The sequence below is a fragment of the Lutjanus erythropterus genome, chromosome 7 (assembly GCF_056507025.1).
Source record: "Lutjanus erythropterus isolate fLutEry1 chromosome 7, fLutEry1.hap2, whole genome shotgun sequence".
NCBI classification, from domain to species: domain Eukaryota; kingdom Metazoa; phylum Chordata; class Actinopteri; order Lutjaniformes; family Lutjanidae; genus Lutjanus; species Lutjanus erythropterus.
Genome location: NC_139323.1, coordinates 1,642,631 through 1,668,421, shown reverse-complemented (window position 1 = coordinate 1,668,421; position 25,791 = coordinate 1,642,631). Strand labels below are relative to the sequence as shown.

Below are 25,791 nucleotides of genomic sequence, written 5' to 3'. Positions count from 1 at the left end.
TTGACATTTTGACTTTATTTTTCTAAAAAAAAAATACTCAGTGATTTATTTATTATCAAAATAGTTGGCAATTGATTTAATGATTAATTAACCCTCCTGTTATATTACGGGTCAAATTGACCCGTTTTAAAGTTTGAACATCTAGGAAAAATAGTTAAAAATATTTTTTCAGTATGAAACTTCTTCTGCTTGCCTTAATTAGTGTAATCAACATATAATATGAAAATGAGTCATCTCACATATTTGCGATCACCCCCTGCATGTTTATATCACATAGATACTGTTCGGGTCAATTTGACCCAGCAGTCAAACTGGAGATAAACGGGTGTCAGAAATGTCAGACTATTTCTTTCTTTGCAACTGTGAGACATATTTCACCCCAATCACACACACACACACACACACACACACACACACACACACACACACACACACACACATGTACACACACACACACACACACACACACGTACACACACAGGTGCAGGTGTTATGACTTTTGATGGGAACCATTTATGTTCTCGCGGGAAAACTCCACCCATATTCAGTGGACACTCAACAGGGGAGGGGCAAAACATATAAAAGATTCTCTGCATGGGAGTCCTACCAACACTGATCATGCCAGTGAAATAGAGGAGGATGTGTCTGAAGATAAAGACTATCTTGAGCTAAATTCTTATTCTAATGATTCTGATTCTGAACCAGATGAGGGAATTGCTATTCCTGTTCCTCCAAGCAAGACATTTATGTCAAAAAATGGTGAAATACATTGGTCTTCATCCCCAAATATGCGTCAGGCAAAACTGTCTGCAGAAAACATAATAAAGACAGTGCCAGGGCCCACTAGGATGGCAGTGACACATCAAGTCAGCTTTTGAGCTGGTCATGCCAGATTCAATACAGAAAATCATTCTGGAAATGACTAATCTAGAAGGGAGGTGTGTTTTTGGGGAGAAGTGGAAGGAGCTGGATAAAACGCATTAAGATGCGTATTTGGGGCTCCTCATCCTGGCTGGGGTCTATAAATCGAAGGATGAATCAACAGCCAGTCTGTGGGATGCAGAGACAGGGAGGCCGATATTTCGAGCCACAATGTCTCTGGAAACTTTTCACATTTTCTCCAGAGTAATCCGATTTGATAATCAAGAGACAAGGGCTGGTAGACGGGAGAGAGACAAGCTGGCAGCTATTAGGACAGTGTGGGACAAGTGGGTAGAGCAACTTCCACTACTCTATAACCCAGGCCCTAATATCACAGTGGATGAAAGGCTGGTGCCATTCAGAGGTCGCTGCCCATTTAGGCAATATATGCCTTCCAAACCAGCTAAATATGGGATAAAAATCTGGGCAGCATGTGATACAAACACCAGCTATGCATTGAACATGCAAGTTTACACCGAAAAGCCGGTTGGAGAAGCCCCAGAGAAAAATCAGGGCACAAGAGTCGTGCTCTACATGGCACAGGGTCTCAGGGGGCACAACACACCCTGTGACAATTTTTTCACAAACTACAACTTGGGTCAGGAGCTTCTAAAGAGAAAGCTCACAATGGTCAGAACTGTCCGAAAAAACAGGGCTGAACTCCCTGCTGAGCTGCTGGTAATCAAGAACAGGGCCCCTCAATCTTCCATGTTTGCCTTCACAGACACCACAGCCCTAGTGTCTTACTGCCCCACAAACGGAAAAAATGTTGTGCTCATGAGTGTTGAGCATCATGTTGTGCTGAAATCAGCACAAGAGAGGACCAGAAACCAAGCATGATCCTGGGTTACTGGTCTTCCAAAAGTAATAAAGTGGTCAAACATTTAAAAAAAGTTTGAACATGTATTTTTTTTTATGATAAACAAGTGAATTGTCCTAATTGAACCATTACCTGTTAGAGGTAAGGAACACCACTGTATTAAATATTGATAGAATAGTTAGTAATGGAATTAGTAATGAAATATTAACAATGTTTGTTATGGTTTTTTTGGTTTCGGACATCTTTTGAATAATTAAACATGCACCAGGTCAAATTGACCAACACCATTGCTGTTCCTCACAAATGAACATAACAGGAGGGTTAATTGTTGCAGCTTTACATTGTATTATTGCTAATCTAACCATACAGCCCTGCACATGCAAAACTAATGCTCAAGTATCAGTGTGTTGGTCTGAGTTAAAATACCAGTGATCTCAATACCAACCTGTCAAATTCCGACATGTTTGTTGCCCATAAGTGTCTGAAAGAAACGCGTCAGGTTTTACACCTGTCCTCAGCTGTATGTGACACACCAGGCTTTCAATGTGACTTGCATCATGTGACTTTTGTCGTGCTTGAGTCGTGCGTGCTTTGAGTTGTTTCAGTGATGTCGCATAATGTACTTATTGTAACCCCAAACATTGTCTTACCCTAAACCTATCAAACTAGTTTCTTTGCCTAAATCTACTAAAACTGACATAATTTCATAACATTAACCACATGGTTTCAACAACAACAAGAGAATGGATTCAAAATAATTAATGACTTTAAATACTTACCTGAGCTAATTTCTAGCTCATGTAAACTGCTGGACATTTGTTGATATAAATTATTGTTATCAACATTATGACAAATTTTTGTAGGGTTTTTTTGTTTGTTTTTTTTTAAAGAAACTTTGCAATTGGGGTGCTTGGATAACTCAGTTGGTAAAGCATTCACCCCATGTACAGAGGCTGTGAGACCTCTGCAGCGGCCGTGGGTTCGACCCAAAGCCGCATATAGCCCTTTGCTGCATATCATCCCCCCACTATCTCTCCCCATTTCCTGTCACATCTTCAGCTGTCCTGTCATTAAAGTCATAAAATGCCCCAAAAAAAGAAAGCATTTAACTCTTTATTTTTGTATAGCAGTTTAACAGTGTTGTTTTTAAGCATCCTAAACTTGGGACCTGCTCCCTGGTTGTTCACTAGCAATCGGTCAAGAAACAAATTGTGTATGCATATGTCTAACATAACCATTGAATTGAATAACCGCTATTATATTTCCTCTGAGCAGAATATCCCATAGATTACCATGAGTGTACCTAGTTGTTGATATGTGTGTATGTGACTGTGTGCTGACTGTATGAGTGTGTGATGGAGAGAACTCGATAAACCTTTATACATGGATCAATGATGGTGCAGAGGATTACAACTTTCATGAAGCTATTAAATCCCATGATACTGAGCCACACATACACACTCAGAACAAGATGTGGAGGCAGGAGGATGGAAGGATTGCAGAGAGGAGGATAAGGCATATGAAGGATCAAGTTAAAATGACATCAGCTGGAAAAAGCCTCCTTATCTGAGGCAAACACACTCAAGTCAGTGATGTGTTGATGTTAATGATAGAGATTCACCTTATAAGAACATGAAGCTGGGATTAGGATAAGGAAAACCAACAGATCATTTATTTGAATGAAAAACTGTTGAGACTGATACAAAGATCTGTAAATTTGTATTTGTATTATTTGAAAAGATAGTCTGTTTACTTTCTGATAGCTACATCACTGCACAACTAATGAGCAGCACTTTCTACATGGACATGGAGCAGCCAACCAGTGAAGATAAATGTAGACCTGGGGGCTCCCCAGAAGAGAAAAGTCTGTAAAAGCCCAAAGTCTGTGACTCTGGCCCATTCTAATGCCACTGTGCAATCATATACACTGGTCATAATCACTGCATGTTTTAATAGCAGTTTGCCTACCTGACATGCAGTGAATTATTCTGAAGGAGAATTAGGCCTTGTGTGTGTTTTATCCCACACAATGTATAAATAGCTATTAATATTTCAAACCAAACCTACTGCTGACAAAACAGAACTTCTGTAACTAAGAATCATTAAAATATTTTTATGGGGAATCTGACAGTGGTTTGCAATGTTTTACTTATCAATAGGGAAAATACAAAAGCATTTTTTGGACATTTCACACAGCCTATATTCTGAATATCATAGTTTAGAAAAAAAAGAATAGGGACAATAGTCTAGAAAAACATACTTTTGCACACTCTACTTTTTTCATACTTATCCAGACCTGGAAAGGGGCTTGGAGGGGGTAGGGTAGGGTCCAAGGGGTAGAAGCAGCTAAAATAAAATCACAATATTTTTGACCAAATACCTTTATATTGTGACAGTATTGTTGGGATGACTTTCACAAAATATTAACCTAATGAGATTTTTTAAATAAATAACCATCAGTAACGTGGATACAATGACAGAATGGGTAAAGGCAAATAATGTAACAGCTACAACAGTCTGGTGAGTTCAGAAAATTATGTCACTTTACTGTAATGCAGCCTTTAAAACCAGGAAAAGACAACACTTCTCCCATATCACAATATAACAATATCGAGAACCTATCACAGTATCTAGTCTAATATCATACGATCAATACGATATAATATCGATATATTTCCCAGCACTACTGTGTAGGATCCTTGTTGCATTACTGCTTCATTCATGCTTCACTATCAATGAACTGTGGGGTTAGACCAGGCATGGGCAAACTACGGCCTGCGGACCATGTACGGCCCGTTAGGCTTTGTAAGCCGGCCCGCAAAACTTGTTTAAACTATATAATTAAATGTAATTATTACCAAATCGCATTAATTTTAACTTCCATGCAATTGCTGAATTTCCCCAGCAGATGGCGCACTCCAGACACATTGACCCTTGTTGGAGTGTGGTGTATTATGTTGCATTCAGATGCTGCTTAGTTGATCCCTAATGACAAAAACACTAGGTCCATTTAGCGATTTAGCTCTTTCTATAGGGTTAAATCCCAAGATGGTGTTGACAAATAACTTTTCCAACACGTCTGGATCACTTATGTGGACATGCTTGTGCAAGTTTTTTCAAATCACAAAAGATCGTTTGTCTGCCATGTACTGGAGATGACGAATATGACATTTTGCCCAAGTGAACTCTGAACTTGTTTCTCCGATGTTTGCAAACGCACATGAAAGCAACATTACTCTCTTCATCGCCATTTTAACATTGCATGTCTGAGCCCTTCTGTAAAAATGAGTGGACCAAAGAAAAGAAAAGTGGACAGTGAGTGTCGAGTCTTTAAGAAGGAGTGGACAGCAAAATATTTTTTCACCGATGTCCGAACAACAGTGGTATGTCTGATGTGCCAGGAAACTGTTTTTAAAGAGTACAACATCAGCCATCACTTTGCAACGAAGAGAGGTTGCTGGCGAATTTACAGACTCAGCAAAATTTTTTTCACCGACAAACCGCAATTCAAGAGTCCAATACCAAGGCAAGCTTTTTCCTGGCATTCAAACTGGCAAAGGCTAGCAAGCCTTTCTCAGAAGGCGAGTTTTTGAGAGACCGCATGATGGAGACAGCAGGTCTCTTATGTCCGGAGAGCAAAGGCAAGTTTGAAAAGATCAGTTTATCACAAAGGACTGTGACTCGCCATGTGGAACTGATTGATGAAAATATTGCCAGTGAGTTAAACAAAAAGGCAGAGTCCTTTACATTATATTCATTAGCACTGGATGAAAGTAACGACATAAAAGACACTGCCCAGCTCCTAATTTTTATCCGGGGGATTAACAAAGGTTTTGAGATAATGGAGGAGTTTTTCACCATGGAGTCCCTGAAAGGAAAAACACGGGGAGAGGACTTGTATGACAGGGTGTCTGCTGTCATCGAGAGAGTGAAGCTACCTTGGAGTAAACCTGTCAATATCACCACGGATGGATCGCCAAACTTAACTGGAAAAAACGTCAGGCTGCTGAAAAGAATCCAGGATAAAGTGAAAGAGGGAAACCCTGACCAGGATGTTGTTTTCCTTCACTGCATTATTCATCAGGAATCTCTGTGTAAGTCTGTACTGCAGCTTAATCATGAGGTGAATCCAGTGGTAAAACTTGTACGAGCAAGGGGACTACAGCACAGTTCATTACGTTCATAGAGGAAACCGATGCAGATCACAAGGACTTGCTTTACCACTCTCGTGTCCGCTGGTTAAGTTTTTCAAAGAGTGTGGGAGCTCAAAGAGGAGCTTTGCACGTTTTTGGAGTTAGTGGGGAAATCCAACGAATTTCCTGAGTTGAGTGACAAGAACTGGCTTTGTGACTTTGCATTTGCTGTGGACATATTTTCCCACATGAATGAGCTGAACGTGAAGCTACAGGGAAAAGATCAGTTTGTGCACGACATGTACACAAATGTGAGAGCCTTCAAAACCAAGCTGACTTTATTCTCCAGACAAATTTCAAACAAATCTTTCTCTCATTTTCCCACACTAGCCACGCAGAAAGAGGCCCCCCAAAATGCAAAGAAGTACAGCAAATCACTGGATGACCTGCACAGAGAATTCTGCCGTCGGTTCTCTGATTTTGAAAGAATCGATAAGTCACTTCAGCTGGTGTCCTGTCCCCTGTCACAGGACCCTGAAACAGCACCACAGGACCTGCAATTGGAACTGATCGATCTTCAATCTGACTCCACCTTAAGGGAGAAGTTTAACTCTCTTAAACTGAATGACTTTTATGCTTCACTCAACAAAGCCACATTTCCAAACCTCCGGAGAATGGCACAGAAGATGCTGGTGTTGTTTGGCTCGACCTACTTGTGTGAGCAGACATTCAGCGTCATGAACAAAAACAAATCCTGTCACAGATCCAAGTTAACTGACCTCAGATCTATCCTGAGAATCGCCACAACAAAACTAACCCCAGACTTTGATGCACTGGCAAAAATGGGAGACCAGCAGCACTGTTCCCATTGAATTGTACGTGAGTAAATCTACTGTTATTAAATAAATGCAGTTGTAAAATAATTTTTACAATAAGCCATGCCCATGTGTGCTTTGCTGCCTGTTAAAGGCCAAAACCTTTTATATAATGGTTTTACATGTCATTTACATTAGTACAAATGAACACTCCATCCATCTGCTCCTCAACTGGCCTGCCTATCAAATTTTAGAACTCTGTGTGGCCCACCAGCCAAAAAGTTTGCCCACCCCTGGGTTAGACCGTTAAACTGATGTTCACCATTTCTGTGTTCAGGATTTTTTGAGCAGACCTGACACATGATGTGTCAGAACCGTGGTCCCCCAACACGATATAAGCCCACAATCAGCACCACCTCCCCCTCCCCTCACCCTCTCTAACTGTCAGTTACCAATGTACCTTCAGTGACTTTTACAGTCCATATCAACCAGCAGTTCACCTCAGTTCACCTCAGTTCCAACAACCCGACACAGAAGAATAAAAAAATACACTATCCTGGCTCAAACATGTCTGGACATGTCCAATGAAGCTGCTAGATGGAGTGTCCATATTTCAGGTAGTTTTCAGGTCATAGTAGCGTTAGACACTGAGACAGCAGAGTGGACACACCCCCAGTGTTTCAGAGCAGAGAAAACTGCTATTTTTTCATGATTTTGAGACTAGAGTCCTTTCTCAATATGCGTTCTTCTCTGTACTTGTGTTCTTGTGTACTTGAGAAATGTCATCAGTCTCACTCCAAGTACTGTTCCAATTCAAAAGTCTGCATCTCGCCAAGTACAGTCAAATAATCGGATGTGTTCTTGCTCCACCCGTTTTATCGAGGTGCATCGGGTGGTGACTTGTGTGGACTTGGGGCAGCCATGTATCCCAGAATGCATTTCGTAGCAACAATGGCAGAGGAGAAGACCCACAACTTTAAGTTACAAGTGTTTTATGTGAGAGTGTAGACATTAAAACTTAAAATCTGTGGTCGATTCATCACAATAACACATAGTTTAAATTTTGCTCCGAAGTTTTCGGAGATGTGTTGTCCTGCTAACGGGACAGCCAGCATACCTCGCCAGCTGGCAAGATGACTGGGCTGTTAGCATTCATGTTACCTCGCTAAAAACAGCCTTATCCCAGCATGACCTTTTGAAATTGGCCGCTGGCTCTGATATCTCTATAGTAGTAAAACAAGATATAATTTGTTTTCCTCACATTTAAACAACAAGATAGAGGGTTGTGTTTTATATCATATTTCGTTTTATTCCAAATATATATTAATGGTGAAAATGACTGGAAGTAGCTAAGCCAAGACGAGCTGAGATGGTGACATCATCAAGTACGCTACTGTCCCAATAGCAGAATGACCGTCCTGTGTCCTCCCGTCCACAAGAGACTGTACTCCCAAGTCGAACTTGCTAAGTCCGAACTTGGTGTACTTGGTATTGACAAATTCATATATTTGCAATATTTTTAATTATTCAAATCTGGCTCTGTTGTTAATAACATGTTTCTGTTTTTTGACAAACTCAAAACACACATTTATTGTTGCTTTACACAAACAATAACAACAGTACAAAATTACCATTTTACTTTAAATTGAACTGAATCATTAAAGTATGAAGACAAAAGGGACATCTTTGCAAACAACAGGAACACAAAGCAAAGTTAGACAGGAGTGTCTGTGTGTGACTGTGTGTCTGACTGTCTGTCTTTCTGCAAGTATTCTCAGCCACTCACACTCACATTTAAACTGATAACCCAAACACACAGGTTGGTTAAACTATTAAGGGGGCTGCCTGCAGAGAAGGTGTGAGCAGTTTAAATGTCACCGACTTTCACATCAGCTTGTGTCCTGCTGTTAGACTCCGGTTGAATGGCAGTGTGTATAGAAGCAGAAGTGTGTGTTCTGCTTAAAGTGATGATCAATGACATTTTCCTCCAAATACAGGTCTGTTTTTCAGTCTACACTGCCAAAAACTTTGCTTCAGAAAAAGTTAGCTGACACATAAAGTTTAGGTTAAAGTTGACATGTTCATTATTATTATGTTTTTCATTTTACATAATGACTGATATTTTTATATTTGCATTTATTTTTAAATTGCTCATGACTCCATATGCATGTGAAAAAAATCTGCCTTCAGTTTGGATTATGTACACTGTTGACAGATGTTGCAATACTGTGAAAATTAAGGGTCAAATTTAAATACATGAAAGCGTGGCACGAACTTGCATTACATTTTACTCACACTCATAATATGTGTGAAATCATTTGATTTATTAAGGCAACAGCTAATTATGCATTCAGCTCAGATCAGCAAGCTCATAAAAGACATCAAAATGTTGCCTGATTCTTTAATAGAAATACTCATTAATCAGCAAACATCCTGAAATGTTTGCCAAGGCAGTTATTAAACTCCACGTGAGCAACATTATTTGTGGATCTATTACTCATAAGATTATAATAATAGCTTTGATTTGTAATATGAATACCGGAGGGGTAATTAAACAGACTTCTGAAATGATGAAGAGATGAAGCAGCATCACCAGATGTTTTATAATAATCATGACACAGATATTATCATGTATAAAATACCAAAGCGACTGCATCTGCTCTTTGTTTTGTGTTTTTAAATATAAAATGTTCTATAAATCTGAGTCCGGTTTACTGTCATTATACTAATACTCATGTACAATCCACTTATTAACAAAAAGCCTCTTCTCTGGTCTCTCAGGTGTGGTACAACATACCCAACATTAAAGGGACAGTTCACCCGAAAATGAAAATTCAGTTATTATCTGCAGAATCTCCCAAACAATGCTAATGGTGACCAGTTTCCAAACAAAATAAAAAATAACAACAGAATAAAAACATAAAATGTCTCTATACTGCTTGTCTGGTGTAATCCAAGTCTCCTAAAGACACAACATGCCAAGCTGACTACAACTGCCAAGTTGGTCCTTAGCTAGGAGTCACGTTCATGTCCACATGCACACTGTCTGAACTGTGTGTGTGTGGTGTGACGGTGTGCAAATAGACTTTCAGAGACTTGGGTTATGCCAGACAAGCAGTATAGAGGCATTTTTTTTTTCTTCCAGTTGTTTTGTATGTTTGAAAGCTGGTCACCATTCACTTACATTATTTGGGAGTTTCTGCAACTGTTTTTCTTTGAAACTCCAGCAGTGTTTTTGCAAACTACCAAAATAAAGCTGACCCTCAATCAGCATGAGGGAAAGTAGATAATGACTGACTTTTCATTTTTGGGTGAACTATCCTATTAAGGCAGCATGATTTGGTTTTTGACTGACATTGCAATCAGTTTTGCATCACAATTTTCATGTTCACAGAGAAAAACTATTAACATTGTAATGATGTGATATTTATGTTTTCTTTGATCTGGAGAACAAAACGCGTTGCCTGGTCATCAGTGCAATACATTTTATAGCACCCAATCACAAAATAGTTTTTTCTTTTTCTTTTTTTTTTTTTTTTTTTTTTTCTTTACGGCCGTACATAGCACAGTCAATCACAAGATCACAAGGCTGAAAATGAGGAAAGGAGGATATTTGTTTTTCCTTTGAGGTTGACCAGCATCCATCTGAATTTGTTGTCCTTGGTGACTGCCTGTATGGTCCTTTAGCTGCCCCTGGCTGCAGCCCACTTTGAAATCTGACGATCTTCTGAGGCCCACCCACCACACCCACTCCACCCACCGAACCTGACCCAAACCCATCCCTAATATTTCAGCCCAGACCTGACATTTTTCTTAACAAGCTTTCCTCTGTGCACAACAGTAGGAGTTCGCAGTGACAGGGACAATACATGGGGGGAATTGGCAACGACAATGAAAAATGAAAAAACAATAAAAAAAATAATAATAATAATAATAATAATAATGATGCAGCCTAAACCCAACGTAATCCCATGAAATTTGTAAGAACTATGGCACGACCTGACCCACACCCATCAGGTCCTGTCACGTTCAGGCACAGGTTTCATGTTCCACATGGGAATGCTTCTTACACCAAAATCTTGTCTCTTGTCTATGGATTCTGTATTCATGTGCAGATATCTGTTCGTAGAGATTATGCATAAATAGTACTGGTAAAATTATTTTGCTGATTGCTACGTCTAGGGTATTCAGATATCACTATGCTGTACAGCTGCACCAGCTACTAACAGGCTAAAACATGCACAGAATGCCAACAACAAGAAAAGTATGCAGGACTTACCTGAACACCAGAGAGCTCATTTGGCACTCTCTGAAGTGTGTGGAAGCTTTGGGATGCCTTGTTTAATTAATGGCAGCTTCACAAAGGTGAGATTAGCAATAAAAGTGAAGTAATTAGGAATATAACAATAACTATTCTTGGACTACACAATTACATTATTTACATGGTATAAACTTTTTCAATGAGTAATATCTAATGATTTTTTCTAATGACATTTAACTTTCCAACAATGTTTTTATCACAGCAAGTTATGAGTATTTCAAAATGTTGACAAAGAAAAGGTGCTGAGAAAATGAATAATGGAGCAGGAGAGATTAAATGTGTGGAGAAAAAGGGAATGAGCAGAAATACAAAGAAGATGTATGAGCAAAGAAGTGAGCAGGAAAAGGGAGAGAAAAATGGCAACACAACAGTCATGGAAGAAGCAGGAGAGCGAGAGGCACATAGAGTGAGCGAGATATTAGAGGTGTGATCGTATTCAACATTCAAAGCCATCCCGCTGGGATTTTCTGAAGGGTTAATAATCAATGCCAACACATCGGGCTGGGCCAATTAACACACAGCCAGAGATCCACCATGACCTGGTAAATGGAGCGCGAGAAAGTGAGAGAGGGGGAGAGATTGATTTTGTTTATATGGAACCGCAGCACTATCAGAGTGGAGGGGAAAATGCCTGTTTTGAATTGCTGATGTTATTCTTAAATAGTCTTCCTTAAATTGGCCAATCAGACAATCCAGGCAGTGGAAAAAAATGGTGGTGTTCAACCATGGGAATGCAGTCCTGACAGGGCATTTGTGACCTTCTCTCCAGCTGAATAAAGTACAGAGAGTGTCTGTTCATTGTCAGGTCACTGAAAGGGGAGGAACAAAAGAAGAAAAGCACTTGTTTAATGGGAGAAGTCTATTAAGGTGAACTGTGCAAATTACATCTATTTTAAATGCAGAGTGAAACACAGCAGCTTCTGTGCTGCCTTTCATTGCAACTCTGCATCGAGATTGAGATTGACATATTATTACTTGTATAAAAGTAACAGAGACAGTAAAACTGCACCAAGACAGTTACAATGCAGTCTACAGATCCGTACAGGACATAGGACACTGCAACCCTTGAATGTAGATTTTCAATGAAAATGCCTTTATTGTCATGGCATGGACCTTGAAACTAAAAAAACACTGAAACACATCAAAGTTTCTTTGTTTTTAGGTCCAATGTGACCATGTTGTGACCATACCTTGGAGTTTTTGTGACTTTTGAAAAGTATCTGGTTCTTGAATATCACTTTGTCTGCTCTGTGGTTCTGGGCAGGTAGAACACAGTGAGTTTATCAGTGCTTTTTCACTGAAAACAGCTGTTTGCTGTGGCTGGAAACCAAAACAATAAACTCAAATTGACTAAAAGGGCTCCACAGCTCCTGAGTGAAACTGCAGTTAAAGGATTTTATTTCTATCTATTTCTGTTCCATTTTTATTATTGACAATTTCATTTGCACATATCTCCAATTCACTGCCCTGTCAGCAGAATATACAAAGCACAGTGTGTAATTTCTTCCTACCAGCAGATTCAACTTCTCCTTTTACTTCAGCAACGCTTTATGGGCTCCTAGTGTGTTTTCTTGTCAGAATATCACACTAGTTTACCACAAAACTACAACTGTTTTTTCACCTTTGTACAGCTCTGGAAAGAATTAAGAGACCACTCTCACAAATGTTTGTTAAATCAGCATCACTACATGTATGGCAGCCAGTCCATTCCAGTGTTTGTTGGATTCCAACACAAGCCTCCTAATTCTTCTTAATGAGACACTGATTAGATGATCACCTGAATCAATGAGATTATCCCACCAATATTGATTTCTAAACTCTTCCTAAGTTAAAATATTAGTGTTGTATTGTTTAAAAATGAATATGAACGTTTGCATTATTTGAGGTCTGAAAACACTGCATCTTTTTTGTTATTTTGACCAGTTGTCATTTTCTGCCAATAAATGCACTAAATGGCAATATTTACAAACAAAAATCTTAATTTTACCCAAACACATAACTATAAATAGTAAAACCAGAGAAAGGTCATTTTGCAGTGGTCTCTTAATTTTTTCCAGAGCTGTATGTTCTTAAGATTTTGCCATGTGTGCATCAAAGAGATGGGAAATATGCAAATGTGACTCGTGACTGTTTGCTGCTTAGTCACACATTATTGGAAAATCAACGATTTGTCCAAGGCTTTAGGATATAAAGTTGAGTGTCAAAAGTAATCATGTAATCCCTTCTGTGTATGCGTCCGCAGTATATCTTGAATACTGCAAGACTGATCAGCCTAATTTTTTTGTGCACATTGACGACTGAATGCTGAAGGACCTTGGTGATTCAGATTTCTTGACAACCACTTTTTTAACCACTGTTACGTTTTTATGTCATCCCATCCTTGTGAACACGATGTCTCGAGTAGCTTGAGGGGATTTCTTCAGACTTTATTTAATGTTCACCTGGACACAAAGATGAACTGATTTCATTTTGGTGGTCAAAAGTCACTCTTTTTAATTGGCCAGTACAACCCACAAGTGACCAACAACTGCTTCAGTTTGAAATCGTTTCAGCTCGGGACAGCGTATCTGGAAGTCATGTTAATTTCGACAAAACTGCTGGTTGCATTTGTGAGCTGTGGTGGCATTGCAGTAGGTGGTTCACCATCTGTTGCCTAGCAGAGATCTGCACTCTAAGTGACCTCTAGTTAGTCTCTCTTTTTGCTCCCTAAAAATACCCAGAAAGAAAAACTTAGCCCTGTCCCAAAAGCAGAAATTGTGCAGGCAGGTCTAAACTGAAAGATCAGAGTTAAGCCTTTACATTTCTCTTTGCCATTTCACAACTTATAATGCTCTTCAAGCAAAACACGTGCAATCATGATACATTTTAGAAGTGCATGACACATTAGAATATATATAGGTCTGATATTATAGAGACCTGTACCAAGAAGCCTGTTTGTTCAACACATTCTCAATCCCAGCTCGTCAAATATGGCAGCTTGGCCAGCTGTACATTAAGTGATTTACATACATTATGTAAGTTTAAAAGAAGTCAGTGTTGTATTGGTTTCACACGGGACACAAACCCCTTCTTCTGGGTCTGGGGTCTGCAAACTGCAACTCCAGAGCTGCATCCAGCTCTTTACCTAGTCTTGACTTTGGAAAAAAAAGGAAAAAAGAAATGAATAAGTTATTTCGTTAACATTTTAATTCTCATCATTATCATTGTTGTAGGTCTATGAAAAAGCTGAGACAACTCAAAATTTCAAGGGAACATACAGCAATAGATTTTTGAATTTTACGCCCATCATCAGCTCTTAAGTTTTGAAAACGTTTTACTGGCTACTAAACTTTTGAGATAATTTACTTTTCTTCTTTAGATAAACATAAATCATTGACTTTTATAAAACCCCCAAAAATGTATTTAAAACATTCAAGTGATTCAAGTGAAAGTTTTTGAGTTTTTGAGTGATTCAAGTTTAACCAAAGAAGAAAAGTAAAATATATCAACTAAAGATTGTAGGTCAGCAAAACTTTTAAAATTTAATTTCAAAACAAAAGAGCTTGAGTTGGGGTCATATCTTGTATCTGTTGCAGTATGTCACTTTTAAATTTTGAGTCGTCTCAGCTATTTTTATTAACAGTGTAAAGTCATTCTACTCAAAAACACGTAGCCTGTGCACCGAATTTAAAAAAAAAAGTTTTAATATTTTGTCAACTAAAATGTGCGTCATAGCCTGTGTCTGTGGCTCGAGGCCTTTTCCTCTAAATTTGATGATGGCTCATTTTCTTGAGTCTTCAATCATTTGTTCCTTCCGCATTTTCACTGTGGGAGTCTGAGGTTCTTTCTAGCATCTAAGAATCATCAGAGCACAAGTTGTCGAGCCAGTTTTTACTGCTCTGAATGCAGATTTACATAACTGTGTCACTGCAGTTTTGTCCCCATGAAGACACAACCTTGTAAGCAGAGCACATTTTAAGCAGTCGCCCATAAATTCCAGAACATTTCTCCATAAGGGAAACATCATGGGGCGTTCCCAAAATGTGTGCATGTGTGTACCATGTTCTGTTTCTGTCCCACTTGTCCTCCACCTCCTCTTAGGCTAAGTTTGCAAGATCAGGAAAAACTTGTATCTCCCTCTTAGAGAAGCAGAACTCATGGCTGTGTCCTGTCCTGTCTGAGACCTTGTATCTTATCTTAACTTAGGAACAGTGTTGTGCTAGTTACTGAAAACCAGTAACTAGTTACCGTTACTAGTTACTTTATTTCAAAAGTAACTCAGTTACTTTACTGATTACTTACACCAAAAGGTAACGCAGTACTGTGAAAAGTAACTTTTTAGTTACTGTGAAAAAAAAGGTCTCCCATTAAGTTTTAAGTTAAGTTTTCTTAAGCTCGGTTTCCATTTTTGCGTATTCGCTCTCCAGGTACTTAGAAAAAGTGTTTCGTCCCATTTGCTGTGTGATGCCCGGTATCATGCTAACTAGCTTCCTGAAAGCAGGCGACTCCACAATAGAAATGGGCTGCATGTCTTCTACAAGATAACTTGCAATGGCTTTATCAATTTTTTCCTGGTTAGCAGGAGCAGTCAGTCCCTCGGTTCAAATCCAGCTGCTGTTGCTGAGGTGGTGGAGGTGAAGTGGCATCAGAGTCTGTGTCTGTACTCTTAGCTACTAGCTTCATCGCAGCATGTTGTTTCTGTAGGTGTTTCAACAGGTTTGAATTGCTATTTTGGGCAGTAGATAAGATCTTTGATCCAAGACACAACTTACATTTAACTAAAATGTTCTTGTCTTTGTGCTCGACAAGGGTCAAGTAGTGAGAATATCTTCATGTAAAGAAACTTAACTTGGGCTCCGCCGCCGACGCCATGATGATACCTGTCTTGTAAACAGACACGCCCACACTGCGTGTCTTCTCCTGTCTCCCCACTGACACACACACACACACACACACACACACAGGAAGATTCAGGACTACACAGCTCTGGCTGCAGCTCAGTCTCTAGCCGAGACTACACAAAAAATAATGTAAAATAACGGAGTAACGCATCATGTAGTAACGTTAACTGAGTTACTGAATTTAAAAAATAATGCGTTAGATTACTAGTTACTGCAAAAAATAACGGCATTACAGTAACGCGTTACTTTGTAACGTTAGTCCCAACACTGCTTAGGAATTCCTAACTAGAGCTGGAAAGTTTATTCTTCAGTCAGTACTCATCCTGTCATGTCTACATCTGTGTTTACAATGTACACAAGGTTGCCCTGTATCCATGACAATGGCTCCCTCTAATCACCTGTCACTTGCTAGGTCAGTGGTTCCCAAACTGGGGGGCAGGAAACCTTAGGGGGCACAGAAAACCAAGGGAGTCACAAAGAGTCAAACAGTTGAATGAATATGATCTATGTAGGAAAATAAACAAACAAGAGTTTGCTAGTCCATCTCCAATTATTGCTAACGATTAATGGAAAATTTTGGGGTGGGGGGGGCTTGAACTTTTGTTGACTTCCAAAAGGGGGGCATGCCAGGAAAAGTTTGGGAACCACTAGGCTAGCTTGTGAATAGACAAGACAAGATGGACGTTCAATTTTAGCTTTTAGAAATGCATTGTATCATGGAGGAGAGGAAACACAACAAGTTTTTGGAAGTTTTTTGCCAATTTATGATCCATGGTAAGGATTTGAACGGACACAGCGCTTTGATCAAATTAAAAATGAATCATTTTGGCAGTCCATATATACCCATTACTAGCTGAGAAATTTAGAGATAAGATAAAAAAAAAAAACTTTATCGATCCCACACTGGAGAAATTCACGTTACAGCAAAAAAGTACAGGTGGAAAAAGGAGTGAGCAGTAGAATACAGATAAAAAAAACCACTATGAAAACATAGAAGAATAAAAATAAAATATGAGTTAAACTCTACACTCAGTTTATATACACTATACACCTAGAACTTATGAAGATATATGAAGCTATATGAACATATGTATGGATAAAGCGTCATCATAGGGTTTGAGTAGTCTTTCAATCAAAATATTTTGTGTTTGGGGCGCCTGGATAGCTCAGTTGGTAGAGCATGTGCTCCATATACAGTGGCTGTAAGTCCTCCACAGTGGCTGTGGGTTCGACTCCCACCCATGGCCCTTTGCTGTGTCATTCCCCCATTTCCTGTCATGTCTTCAGCTGTCCTGTCATATATATATATATATATATATATATATATATATATATATATATATATATATGTATATATATCTTGTGTTTGATTGGCTGTGTTTGTCATTGCCATACTGACCTATCAACAGTGGTGCTGCCATTTTTGGCAGTTAGTTTGACTTTAGGACAGGGTCTGTGCCATCTAATTTCTTCAGTTAGGATGCTTCTGTAATAGCTAAGTTTCTATTCTAAGATGAGGTACAATGTCAGTCAGGAAACATGTTTCTTTAACACCAAAGCTCCTGAATGTCATCCTGAACTGAGATAGATGGATTTCAGATTTATGACGTGTCTGTAATGAGGCCCCTGGACTCTAAATAAAGCTAAAAAAAAAACTTTGTTGGTAACACAAATAACAGCGACGTCATTATCCTAAAGCTCCTACATTTTATGGATGTTGCTGTCACTTTATCCAAAAAGGAGCACGGAGACCTGTGTGATGCTGTGACCCTGACTGTGATCAGTTTTACAGGAGTACAGGTCATAAACCTCAGTGTAACCTTTAGCGACCTCAGCCACACGAAGTCAGAGGCCTGGCCTGACATCTTTGATCTGATCTGACAAAACATCCCCACTGGCCTCCACACTCCAAACTCATCACATCAAAACTTGCTTCAAAATTCATGAAGGGAAAAATCAGAGTGGATACACACTGTAGAGAACATATTCTTCCACATCAGTGTCTCCACCTTGTTCTTCTTTTCCCTCATCTGTCTGTGTAAATTCGGAACAGTGTTAATTTATTGTAATTAATTTATTTGTTTGCCTGCTTTTTTAAACCATTGCAGCTTAATTGGTTGTATGCACCATAAACACCACAGCTGTGAGTAAAGCAAGGCAATACTGCCAGAGTTCTGGGTCGTGTTCCCTCTGTACCGAATGGTAAAACACCTTCGATCACCAAACAGTTGCCTTCTGGAAAAACTGAGTACTGAAAAACTGTACTCAAGTACAAGTGCAGTTACATGACTGAAACATTACTCAATTACCAGTAAAAGTACTGGTGCTAGAATAATATTAAATTAAAACTACAAAGTATTACATATTTACTGAGAGTATTAGTCACTTCTTAACTGGTGATGTTTAATGCATTATCAATAGCAGGAATTCAATCAAAGGGGTTTCTGTTTGTCCAAATCCTCAGTCTAGATGACCCCCAACTGCTGCTCTGTTCTGCTGCCCAGTGGTCACACTCATTTCTCCAATGATGCAAATTTTGAGCTTTTTCCTTAACCGATGAAAAAGCTAATAATGGATTAATTATTAATACTTTTTTTTCAGAATTTTTTGCTCATGTTCAATTTTTCTTTTTTTTGTCATTTTTAAGGTTTCCTTATTCAACAAGTGACTCCGCCAGAGAAAATAATGTTAAATGAGTTGCTATCAGACAATTGGACTCGAGTCATAGGGACTCAGACTCGAGTCGACTCGAGTCGCAAATTTGACGACTTGAAACTCGACTCGGACTTGGAGGGTCAGAGACTCGAGACTCGACTCGACTTGAGACAAGATGACTCCCCTCGACTTGAGAAACGACAAACGAGCCCCTCCCGCATCACTCTTTCACCTGACTGCTGCTCTCTCCTCTCTCTCCTCCCCCCGCGCGCGCCCGCTTCACCACGGTGCAACGAGCCCCTCCTTCACCTGACCGCAGCGCTCTGCTCTCCTCCTCTCTCTGCCTCCTCTCTGACAGTCAGTCAGCTGTTCCTGTCAAAAACATGACGTGTCTTGGCTTTTATACCTATGGATGTTAACATTAGAGCTGGACAGTATTACGTTACAAAGCTGGTAAACATATAGCTTTGCTGTTTGTTTTTGTTTTGTTAGTTTTTTTTTACCCTGCGCTACGTTGACTTTGCTCGTCTCAGCCATAGACTGTAAAGGTCTCAGCTTTATGGTCATCACCTTTTTAAAAAATATTTAATAAATCTCTAAAGCCTCTATTTTCTTCTTCTCTTCTTCTCTTTTATTTTCTTCTCTGTGCATCGGACTTCTACCGACCGCACATAGAGCATACTGAACAAAAAAAAGACAACGTCAAAGTTTGATGGCCAAACCATTTGTGTGTGTTTTGGGGGGGTTCTGCACTATATTAAGTACAAATAGGGGGGGAAAGCTATTATGATAACTCAAATATTAGATTTTTTTCCACAAATAGGCCTGTTTTGAAATATTTTAAATAATTACTAATTATTTACAATAATATATATAATAATAATATAATATTTGCCATTTCACAATTACATATACCACTTACACCATCTCTGTGCCACAGCTCCAGGCAGTCAAGGGGGAAGTGCTCAGCAGTGAGGTGGTACTTGATTCCTGGGGGGGGGGGGGGGTATTGATGCAGCTAAAAAAACATGATGACTATAACGATTACAATATTTATTAATTCAGTTTGACTAATATATTACCTGTCATACAAGTAATTGCACTGGGGCTACAAACTTTTTAAACTTACCCATGCTGGTTGCCACATGGCGAAACTCTTGGCACATATAATCTTGCAGAACCAATAATAATAATAATATATATAATAATTTTATGAGGTCCCACCCATAGATATAGAAATAGAAGTATATAGTTTCTTTATCTATGGTCCTGGCACCCCCTGCACCCTCCAACCTGGGCCCAGGACAACAGACCTGACTACTGTTAGTCTCCCCCCTTCGGCGGGAATCATGGCAACGGTGAGTGTCCCAAAAGTGGTCAACTTTGGATACAAAAACTACAAGTTTGTTTGAAACATGTTACATCTTTATTGGAATGTAGCCTTTCCCTATCTGCCTTGGTCTAAATGATCAAACATGTAATGTAAGAATAGATAAAATTAACAGCTTTATGCTTTAATCCATGCAGACTAGACTGCATGCTCTTTTTTGGATGAGGAACAATAGTGAGAGACTTGACATAATCTGCGACTTGACTCGACTTGACTCGACAACCTTGTGACTTGACTCGACTTGACTTGACATAACCTTGTGACTTGACTTGACTTGACTTGCCCATGACAAAAAAACTTGGGACTTGCTTGGGACTCGGATTGGAGGGACTTGTGCAATTGTCTGGTTGCTATTACTGCCATTTCCAGACTATTAATTAAATATTGATTAATACATTTTGATTTGGTTAAATTCTCAACAGAAATTCATCGTTAACATCCTTACTCCAAACCTATGCCACTGCAGTGTTTTGTTTTTCATCCATATGTCCATATTTCTCATTTTCATTGGTCTGTTTGTGATGAGATCACCTTATTGGCTACAAAAATGCAAATGAAAAGTTTGGATATTAATTATTAACAAATAGTACTAAGTGTATTACATGGTATTATGCATTCTTAAGTACAAGTTACAGTACAGATTTGAAAATCTACTCATAAAAGTACAAGTACCCAAACAAACTACTTTGGTGTAGACGACTTCATCATTGTTCATTTGGACCAGGTTGCAGGTTTTATGTCCCATAGCCCAGTCAGCAGACTTTTATACCTGGCAGAGAAGCAAATCTCTACCATACTACACTTCCAGATGTTCAAGCTGAGAAACATTCCACATCTGTCAGCAAAGCAGTTAGAAAAACAGTGGGGCTACCACTAACCGAACACGTGGATGCTGCACCCCCTGTGTGTCTATTAAGGCTCTGATGTAAGGACATCACCTAACTGTTCAGGTCATGATTCTGCCATGATGCAGTTGTGTAACCATTAGGATTTACCCCCCAAACCATATCGAACCCAGCTGAGTAGCATTGTTGAATGTGAAATGGGACAAAACTTATACATTGTATCCCTAGTTCCATGAGCATAAGCTCCAGCCTGCTTGTTTCTGGTACCGTCACCTGTGAAAAGACTGAACTCTTGGGGTTCATGGGCAGACAACACTGCTCACGTTCCCACTTTAAGTTTCAGTTGGTCAAATGAACCAAACCCTCAGAGACTTTGAACTTACTCTAAGCCTGAGTGATGAACTTTGTTTTGTGCTGCCTTTATTTTTGCAAGTGTGACAATAAAGGTCATTACCAAGCGTTCCTGGCTTTCAGTGTTCTGCAATTGGGTCCAGTTACTGCCCGTTACATCAATTTAACCACACTGTATCGTATTGCCTTTAATCCTCCCTATTTCATGCTAGAGGAAATAGTAAGTTTCAAAGGCTTTTCAAAGTACTTTCAGCAAACTGCAATAAAACTGAGGAGAGTTTGAAATGATTATTTCAACAACAACAACATCAGAGTGGTAATGTCACCAGAACTTCTTTTTTTAGTTGGCCAGGATTCATCTGTCAATCTGTCCACCCATCCACATGTTTTCTGCTCTCTGACTCACACTGACTCTGTTTCACCTGAAATTTCATTTTCTTTGTAATCTTTTTTTTCCCCACTTTCGTTGAATAACTGTCAGCCAAATATAAACTGTATGTTCCAGTATTTTTTTCATGTGTGGAATTTAAATAGTTTCCTAACACCGAAAGAAGAATCTTTTAAGAAGTAATGAAGTGATAGCATACTGTATATTGGACAGTACTTCAGCTTGTAGTGGATATTATCTGATCATTAGATTACATCACAAAATAGTTTATTTGGTTCAACTCTTGTATATTTCTCCCCTGGTGACCCAGTGTCACCTTGGACTTTGGGAAAGACTTTCACCATTTTCTGACATGTTAAAACAACTATTAATCCATTAATTGAGAAAATAATCAACCAATTAATTCAGTGGTTCCCAGACTTTTTGTGGTATGCTCCCCCTTAAAAGGCTGAAAAAGATCCACACCCGTCTACCCACATTTCTTTATCTATCATTACAGAGCTGCAATGATTAATCAATTATTAACTGACCATTAAATTAATCAACAATTTTGATTATAGATTAATTAATTTATAAATTGATTGAGAAAGTTATTGACAAATTAATCAACAATGAAAATAATTGTCAGTTGCAGCCCTAAATCATTAATGGTAATTCGGGAACCAACTGATAAAAATGGATTCAAAAGTTGAATTTCAGTGAATTAAAGGCCAGCATGACAGTATCTGCAAACTCTTGTTTGTTTATTTCCCTGCATAAATCACATTCATTCAACTCTCAACCCCCCCGCTCCCCCTCCAAAATTAGGCTGCAGCTCATGACTACTCTGAACAGTCACATTCTGTATGTGTGTGTCGCAGGGATGTACGCCCAACAGCCATGATCATGCTTCCAAAAATCTAAATTGGGTATTTTCTGACATCAAAATGCAAAGTGAAGTCTTTCGAAGTTTGACAGTCACCTTGCACAATCTTCTTCAGGTAGTTATATCAACAAAGATAAATCAAAACACCCAAAATGGCCTACATATCCCAATAAACAAATATTAGACCCAGAGGATTAAGTCATTGATAAGAAATTGTTTTCTTTGGCAAACAAGAGACTCTTAGAGAGATACCAGTCCCATATCTTTCAGGCTAGAATCAATGAAGTCCAAGATAAGACTAAACAGGAAATGTTATGTCAGCATGTCAAACTTTAATCCTCTGGCCAGTAATGTCCCAATTTGTACCACAACCTCTCATTACTGACATGAGGGATGGTTTTCTAAATGCACACAGGCCTACAATAGTAACAGCAGTTTACAGTAAGAGTACTGGACTTTGATTTTGCATTTCAACAGTATGAATGGTTCTGCTCTCCCTCTTAAGTCATTTAAGACTCATTTCTGCACATTCATTTGACAAAAAACAGGGTTGTTAGTAACTGCATTCAGGACTTCATTGTTGAACTGAGTGGAATTCCCTTTATGCTGTCACACCACTTAAAGTCATAATGAAAAGGCAGTCGTTTTCACGAGTAAGAAGTAGGATTCATGGTCTTTTTTTATCTCTTGATGCTTGTTGTGCAAAGTGCCTGCTCTTAAACACATTTCAGCAAATCAAAACACTGCAACATTTAAATCTGCATGACACTGTGTCACAGTGTCAGTCACAGTGATGAACTCATCGACAGCTGTCACCAGCTTTGCAGTTTGTAGCACCTTTCAGCTTGTTGTTTTGGTGTATGATCCGTCTTTTGGTTCAGTCTCACTGCTCCCATCAACCTCCCAGCAACAGATTCGAATAAATCCACTGATTACTGTGTGCATATCCCCAAAAAGCAAGAGGGTACTCTCTACATCTCCGAGACTTGGAGGGGTGTGACAAAATGACAGTATTTAATGACCTGTGAATGAGAGCAGGCTGGCTTTGTCATATCAGCTTCATAAGGTTCACTTAGTTGCGCTGACCCAAATGGCCAAAACCAGTGAATGCAGATATTTTCTTTCCTCTTCTATACCTTCTTTTGTACACAGTGTCTGCTTTGTAGACCTTTTCTAGACAGAATCATCTAGTAAAGTGGAAGTGATGTTGAGTGGGACATGTTCATTCTTGGTCTTGGAAATCTGACATAACAATCTTAACTCCAGATTCACTTCCGAGAGCTTTAGACTTGAGACTTGGACTCATCTGAGATTCAATTTACTTCTGATTAAATTCCTAAATTTAAGTTACTAAAATATACCTGCCATCCATTCATAATAGTTAGTCTTGTTAACACAGCTAGGACACTGCACTTCATAATCCTCAGAGTGTGATCTAGTGGTGATATGTTCATGAACGATCTGCTTGTTTTTCTCTGTGATTTGGACAAAAGGAACTGAGTGGTATATGAGAACCGTTCTATTTCTTTTGTGCCCAAATTTCACCTGACATGCTAGATGGTTTGATATTCAGAAGCACTGAGAAGTCATCCTGGAAAACTGCTTGGAAAAAGGCTGACACTTCAAAAAAATGCTGGATAGGTGATTGAAAGAACCATCTGTTTAACATGTCTATCACCGTTTAGCTTCACCCAATCAGATTAACCAACTATGATGTTGTAGGAGGACAGAGCCAGTTGGGTAATTAAACTCTTGCCCAGGCCAGTCAAGAGAAGAGTGATAACAATTTTTCCATCAAGAATGATAAACTGTTCTCTTAACCAGCTGAAAGGAACAGAGACATAAGATCCAACCCCAAAGAGTCATAATTCCCACCACTGATTATAAAAAGTGAAGTTGGATCTTGTCAGTTAAGGTGAATGCCGTCTGTGTGTGCACTCAGCTAATTACAACTGGCTTTTTGGGGATCTGGATTCAAGATAAATGAAGATTTTTGACCATGACACAAGGGATCTAAACTAGCAGTACACTACACAATGTTTGTGACATTAATAACAAATAACCAAAGTTAGAGTCAGATGTTACCTTTTTGAAATTTAAATTAAAACCAGGCATTTCGGTCATGTTTTGCATGACTGCCACAATCACAGATGGGGCTCTACTGTTCATAGCATAGTAGACGAGAAAACCAAAAACTTTTTGACTTGCAGATCACATCTCAAAGACTTGAGACTTAACTTGGACTGTCCCTCCAAACACCTGACTTCAGTTAACTTACTTAAGTTGTCATGGAGATGGATTAGTTGAAGTGATGCAAATAAAAAGATATTTATTATTTGATATTTATTATTTGATTATCAGAAGCCCATTAGTAAAATAAATTTTCCAAGATGTAAAGCATGAAAGCAATGAGCAGCAACAAAGATGGTGATTTTTTTTTTTTTTTTAATCTTCAAGATGCATTCAGTGCCATGACTTTGTTTGCTGTGATATAATTTGACTCATAAACAGTGTCTTCAGTGTGGCTTCTGTAAGATAACAGTTGGGTTTTGCACCACACATCCATATTCTCAAGTCTTCTTTCCTTCTTATGCTTCTTACAGTGTCAACTTGAAATTTGGTGCCACAAATTGGAAGTAATAATGTTGTTTTCTTTGAGGGTGAGAGTCTTATTCTTTTCATTACATACATCATAGATTCCCTTCATTTCCTATTCTACATGTGAACCTGCCTGTGAGCTTCTTTTCCACGTGTGAGCAGCTTTGATTTGATCACAATGTGTGTTACAAAGTCAGGCCTCCCAGCAGCTTTCCATCCTCATGAAAATCTTTGCCTTGTATGTTGTGCAAATGTATGCTGTGTGGGTGTGTGACAGGTTGTGTTTCTTCTTATTTCTTTATTCTAGTGGTGTACTCCTCAGTATACAGTCGTTAATATGTTCAAAGCTGATTCAACCTAATTATGTACTACGGAATCAATAAGTAGGTTACCGCCTCAGTAATGTGATGGGGCGTGACATTACAGCTCCTCACGTTATTCAGCACATGAAGCATCGCTTTGAATCACACCAATCCAGTCTGAAGAGATTCATCTCTCACACACATTCTCACACACGAGTCTTTCTAATGGCTCTAATGTCAAAACACTACAGTGTTATTTTATTATTATCTGTAAAATACAGATATAACAGAGTGGACATTTTACCTTTACAATGCAATGTATTGCAATAAGATTTACTGTAATGTTCTGTAATATTTATTGTAATATTCTTTTTTTTTTTTTTTTTTTTTTGCCTACACCCCTGTATCCTAGTATCAACCCAAACTGACCTGATCTGCCTTCCTCTGCACAGATATGACACCAGGAAAAAACATCTCATTACAGGAAAAATAAACAAAGGCTCAAAT

The 25,791-nt window shown here is 38.9% G+C and overlaps 1 protein-coding gene and 1 pseudogene across 1 annotated transcript in view; both read left to right on the top strand.

Annotated features, from left to right (window-relative positions):
• Positions 1-25,791, top strand: part of naaladl2 (N-acetylated alpha-linked acidic dipeptidase like 2) — a 753,458-nt gene that overhangs the window by 302,354 nt on the left and 425,313 nt on the right. The gene's annotated exons all lie outside the window — the stretch shown is intronic.
• On the top strand, positions 5,286-6,746 carry LOC146323414 (general transcription factor II-I repeat domain-containing protein 2-like; annotated as a pseudogene).